The sequence below is a fragment of the Felis catus genome, chromosome D2, assembly GCF_018350175.1.
Source record: "Felis catus isolate Fca126 chromosome D2, F.catus_Fca126_mat1.0, whole genome shotgun sequence".
In the NCBI taxonomy this organism is placed as follows: domain Eukaryota; kingdom Metazoa; phylum Chordata; class Mammalia; order Carnivora; family Felidae; genus Felis; species Felis catus.
The window spans coordinates 87,233,817-87,239,661 of record NC_058378.1 but is presented as its reverse complement, the minus strand read 5'-3'; the positions used below and the strand labels follow the sequence as shown (position 1 = coordinate 87,239,661).

General features: G+C 53.7%; 1 long non-coding RNA gene across 1 annotated transcript; it reads left to right on the top strand.

Annotated features, from left to right (window-relative positions):
* The first annotated feature begins 2,419 nt into the window (after nt 1-2,419).
* Nucleotides 2,420-3,764, top strand: LOC109492901. The gene is made up of 2 exons (XR_002146866.3): nt 2,420-3,032; nt 3,602-3,764. It is a non-coding gene; the product is annotated as an uncharacterized LOC109492901 (long non-coding RNA).
* The last annotated feature ends 2,081 nt before the right edge of the window (nt 3,765-5,845 follow it).

The following is a 5,845-nucleotide window of genomic DNA, read 5'->3' as shown; positions in this document are numbered from 1 at the left end:
ATGCCAAAGGGAAGGGGGTCCATCCTCTTTCCCCCTAAGAGGCCCATGCTGCTGTGGCCTTAAATAGCTCTGAGGCTAGACAGCTAGGAGAGGGTAATGACCCTGGACAAGTCTTATTTTTAAACGTATCTGCTCAGGTTGCAAGAGGAGGCTCGTATAATCTGCACCCGGGATGTTTACTGAGTCTGAGGGGAACCTTTGAAAATAAAGGAGGGAGGGAGTGGGAGGAAGAGAAGGAGAGAGACACAGAGAGACACAGAGAGAAGGGAGAGATAGAGACAGAGAGAGAAGAAGGTAGGGAGGAGCCCCAGGGCCAGCACAGATAGGAATGGGGCTGCCCGGGCCACCTGGTGGCAGTCAGCATCCACTAGGGGCAGAGGTCACCTGGCTGGCCACCCAGAGGGCTGCCTGACCGTCTGGGGTCCACGGAGCAGACCCTCAGGCCGTCCATGATCCGCCTGACATTGGAGCAGGTGCACCATGGAGAGGGCTCCGTGAAGCCAGCCCGGGTGGAGCTGAGCCGCGCAGGGGGTCCGCACAGCTCCGGGGAGGGGGCTGGGGCCTGTGCGATGCAGGCGGCGGGTGATTCCTGGCAGGCCGGCATCCGTCTGAGATTGGGGGAAGCCCCGGGGCACCAGCGGCCATCGCAGGCATGGGCGTCCTGGGCACTGAGGCCCAGCGAGGGCGTCTGGGTGGAAGACACCATACACGGCAGGAGGCAAGGTCATGGGTCACCTTTCCTGGGAGGGACCCACAGGGATTGCACTCGGTGCGTTTGCCACAGAGTCCTGATCCCGCAGGACGGGGCTGAGTCGTCACCGAGACTGTGGACCCCTCACTGCAGCCCGGGGCAAGTTCAGCACACCCTGCTCCCCAAAGCCTCGATGGAAACCATCCAATGTGACGGGCAGAGAGAAAAATGATGCTAGGAACGCACAGAGAATAGCAGTGTCATGTGGCCTAACACCTGTGCGCTGGAGCCCAGGGGTCGAGGAAAAAGACAACGGGGCAGGAAAAAACCTGAAGAAATAATGGCCCCAATTTTCCTAGATTTGATGAAGAACAATCGTACGGATGCAGGAGGCAAATCCAAAGGGAAATAAATACAAAGGAACCACACCTTGTGGGGCTGGAAACTACGAAGAAAGAGAAATTTTTTTAAGTAGCTGGAGGAAAAACTTGGTTCTTTAGAAAGATTAATACAATTTCGATGTGTCCCTAGGAGATGCATCGGAGAACAAAGCACAGGTTGCCAACGCCAGGAGGTGGGGAGGAGAGCCAACCACAGAGCCCCGGTCATTAAAAGGCAAATCGAGGGATATGAGAAGAATGTTTAGGCTGATAAAGCTGATCGCTGAGATGAAATGCAGAAACTCCTTGAAAAACACAACTTACCCAAACCGTCATGGAACAGAACAGAAGTCTGCATGCCAACCCAAGTTAAGGGTCATTCTGCAGACTGACTTGCGCTGTACAAGAATCTCAAGGGTAAGAAATATGGAGACGGGCTAAAAAAAACCTGTTCAAGATTAAAGGGGAAAGAAAATTCGGACTTCGTGAATATTTTATCGACGGAGAGCAAACCGAGCAGACTGAAAGTGGCCTCATTTGGGGTTTTCTTTGACAATTACCTCCTTTTGCTCATTCTCTCGCTTGAGCCGAGAGAGGGGCCCGCTGGTTAACACTGTGCCTTCCTCCAAGGGCACCTGAAGGTCGATTCTCATCGGCCCAGTCAGTGGCCAGTGAAAAGCACTTAGGACCTTGGAGGGGACACGGCTCATAAGAGAGATTATGAACATTGCTGTCAGGAGGGTAAAAGCTGTTTGTCAAAATAGAATGGCCGATGTAATCAATAGATTGGTTAATGAATTCAACTAAGTGGCTAAATTATCATCAGATTCAGGATTGACTTTTCCAAGCCGATGTGGATTTTCATTTTCTCCTGAGTTATTTACATGGGCACGGCATGATGTGATCACACGCACTCTCCCTTGTTCAGCTGGTAGCTAGTCTACGGTGACGTGATTGTCCAGTCGACTCTGGCTAAAGGGTCCTAGATCTGTGCTGTAATTACAGATTTTGCACTGGGTAGTTCCTTTCCAAGGAGGCTGAGGTGCGTTTTTTTTGTTGTTGTTGTTGATGCTTTTCCAAGAAACAGAGTCCCCAGGCTCCGATGTGTGGGAAACATTGCCCTCCGTTGAGGGTGAATGCCCGGAGAGCTTTTGGGCCAGGTGCCGACACGCCTCCGAGCGTCGCATGGGCGCCTTGCTGCGCCGAACCCCTCAGGGCGACGCAGGGCAGGTCCGGCGTGAGGAGGCCGTGTGGCAGGTGAGCCTTCGTCCAACTCAGGCCTCCATGTGGTGTCGGCACTCGGAACTTTAATGAGAGGCATTTCTATGGAAACAGAAGGAAAACAAGGGCTAATAGTTACTATTATAAACTCAATTTCTCAGTTTGGAGAGCAGCCGGTTGAGAACATTTCTGGCTTTGGGCTTCCAGCGTCTTTAGATGGTGGACTAAGGGTGGCCGTCCCATCGTGCTGGGCGCTCCTGGTTTGCAGCTCGAGGTCCCTGCTGGTGTCGGCAGGTGTCCCAGCGAAGTCTCTGCGAGGTCCAGGCAGAGGCAGGCAGAGCGTCACGCCGACAGGACCCGCGGTGGTGACGCCTCTGAGGTTTACGGCAAGCCGTCTGCCGTCATCGAGCCGTTGGGCCTTTGGGAGGAGGGCAGTTTCAGTGCCAGCGATCCAAGTCGGGAAGGTGGGAGGGAAACCGGAAACATCAGTTTGGAGAGTTGCAGCCAGATAGCCGGGAAAACCAGAAGAGTTCGGGACCCAGGAGCGGAATCTGGCGAGGGGCTGCGGCTTTCTACCGAACGGTTGCTCTTTCTACTCCCGGCCTGTTTTTACCAACGATAATCGCGGCCAGAAAAAGTAAATCTAGTCTCACCGACCACGGCCTGATCATTTACATAAGTGCAGTGGGAACGATGGTTTTATGCGTATCCTCAAATACAACGTTCCGGTCAAAGCTTTGGTAAGATCTAGGGGGCTTTATGGGCTCCCACAGTCGATCTTGGGTCCTTAAAACTGTCCAGGAATAAGGAATCTCAGAGGTTTTTTTAAAGCATCCCCAGGCTAAGAAACCAAGTCAGAGACTCATCCAATTGTTTCCTGTTCCAAGGAGAACAGATCCCCTTTGAGCTTAGGTCAAAACCTATATGGTCGTGAATATAAGATATTTCGATAGGACTTTCTGAATTCCGGAGGGATCAGAAAAAAAATAAATGCTTCGTTTCTGTTTATGCAAAAGTATATTTCCCCAAACTGCTGTGATTTACGGATAGCTTAAAAGAAAGGAGAAAGGGGATTCTTTAAATCTGGAAAACAAAACACTAAAGAACTAACAATGCTTTGAAGAAAAAGTTATAAAACTTATAACCACCCCATTAGTTCATTCGATCCCAAGTAATCAATTCTCGGTTCACTTGGGTTGGAGCGGGCGGGCCGATGTATGAATCGGTTTCTTCATTAGAGTTGTAGAAATTCTCACCGAGTTCAACGGCTGGGTCCTAAAGTTCTCACCTGTGTTCTGGTCCTTTCCAGGACTCTCCGTGGAGATGAAGCCTTTCTACCTGTGCTTGATTGCAAACACTCTCAGGGAAGAATCAAGAGCCAATAGTAACTAACTGTGAAATACAAAAGTTGCAAAAATGGCCACAGTGAAAAGATCTGGTGAGAGCTCGCTATTAAAGAAGGATGCATCGATGAGGACATTTGGTTATTTCGGTAACATATAGCATTTCGAGCTAGTAATTAGAGAGAGACTATACGGATGGCAGGACATTGACAAATTTCTAGGCGTTTTATGTAATTCTGAAACACATTAATCAACACGCACCCAAACAAATAAAACCTAAAGAAGTCACAAACGCCGTCTCTGCAGCCCTACCTCAGACCTGCTGAATCAGAGTCTCCAAAAACTCAGAATTATGGGTGCCCATGAGTTCATGACTTTCCTGTGGCAGTCGCTGGGTCCGGCCGGGGTTTAAGCCCACTGCCTGGCGAGCACGGGGCAGAATGAGCCTGGCCCGACTCTGGGCTCCCACTGGCCGGCTGCACGCACCCCTCCCAACAATTAACGGGCATCCGCCAGGTTGCTTCACCGTCCCTCACCGTCACTTCCCCAGCCGCCAGCTGCAAACACTTGATCCCCGGAGGAGGCCGGAGGGGGCTTAGAGGGGAGAGGGGAGGTCATTACTGATCGTGGGGCTCCTCCCGCCCAAGCGCGAGGTGGACCCTCCGAGGGCCGGGAGCCCTCCCGCGCACCAGCGCCGGCGGCCCCGGGGGGCAGAAGCCGCCCTCACCTCGCGCTCCCACGGCAGCTGAAAGCCTGGCGTGGGGCTCGCTGGGACCCTTCTTCCACACCAGCGTCTTTTGAGTGATCACTGTGATTTATCATAGAAATGAATGTGTGGTCTTTGCCGGCTCCTGGCACAGAGCTCCTAAAACTCTTGGAATTTCCTAAGTGATGCGCCTAAAGGTGTCTTTTGTTCTGTGAACGAGGTGACCCTGGGCCGCCCCTCGGCCGCTGCAGGGTGGGGGCCGGTGTCCAGGAACCAGCTCAGAGATGGGGGCTTGGAGCGCTCATCCCGCCCCGGCCTCGGGCTAGAAACCCAGAAGGGGGTGTCCGGAGAGCTTCCGGGGTGCTGGGGGAACCTCTGTGCCCCTTCTCCACCCCTCCCCCTGCACGTCTTCGGTCTTCCTTTCCAGAGCTGTGTCCTTTCCTAAAAAACCAGCGATCCGGTGACTGAACCGTCTCCTGAGTTCCGAGAGCCGCTCTAGCAGTTTGATCGAACCCCAGGAGGGGGTTGTGGGAAGCTGCCACCCGCAGCCAGGCACCCAGAAGCCCAGGCAACGGCCCGGACTGGGGACCAGGGACTCAGGGGACCGAGCCCTCAGCGTCTCCAGGGGGACAGTGTCAGGCGGGTCTGGATGGTAGGACACCCAGCTGGGTCAGAGGGTTGGCGGGTGCATTAATACACACACACCCCACACCCACACGCCCACACTCACACCCCCCCACCCCCCCGCACACTCACACACACACACCCCACACCCACACATTCTCACACACCCCCACATACCCACACAGTCTCTCATACTCCCCCCCACGCGTGCACATTCTCACACACACACACTCATCCACACACCTCACAACCACACTCTTGTATGCACCCACATGCACACACTTACACACAGTCACACACACGCACACTCACACACATTCTCACACACACATTTGCACACCCACCCACACTCAACCCCACACGCTCAGGTCCCACACCCATGCAAACACATTCTTTCTCTCTCTCCCTCTCTCAAACACATGCACACACACACACACAAATGCACACTCATACACCCCCACCCCCACGCAACACTCACACACATATTCACACACAATCGCACACGCAAGTGCACACACTCTCACACCCACCCACTCTTACACACGCCCACACACCCACACGCGCACCCTCTCGCACATGCACGTGCACTCGTGCCGTCATCCGTGAAGTTGGTCGGATGGCATTCTTCAAAAACATGTCCGTGTTCTAGTTCGGTGTCCGTGTTCTAGTCCGGTGGTTGAGGCCGTGGCCTTACCCGCAAACAGGGTCTTTGCAGATGTGATTAAGGGTCTTAAGCTGAGATCATTCTGCCAGAGCATGGACCCTAAATGCAACGACTGGTGTCTTCACGAGGGAGGACAGAGGGATTTGCACCAGACACAGGGGGCCAGGGCAGGGGAGGAGCCACGGGCAGAGAAGGGGCCGAGGCTCTGATCCCAGG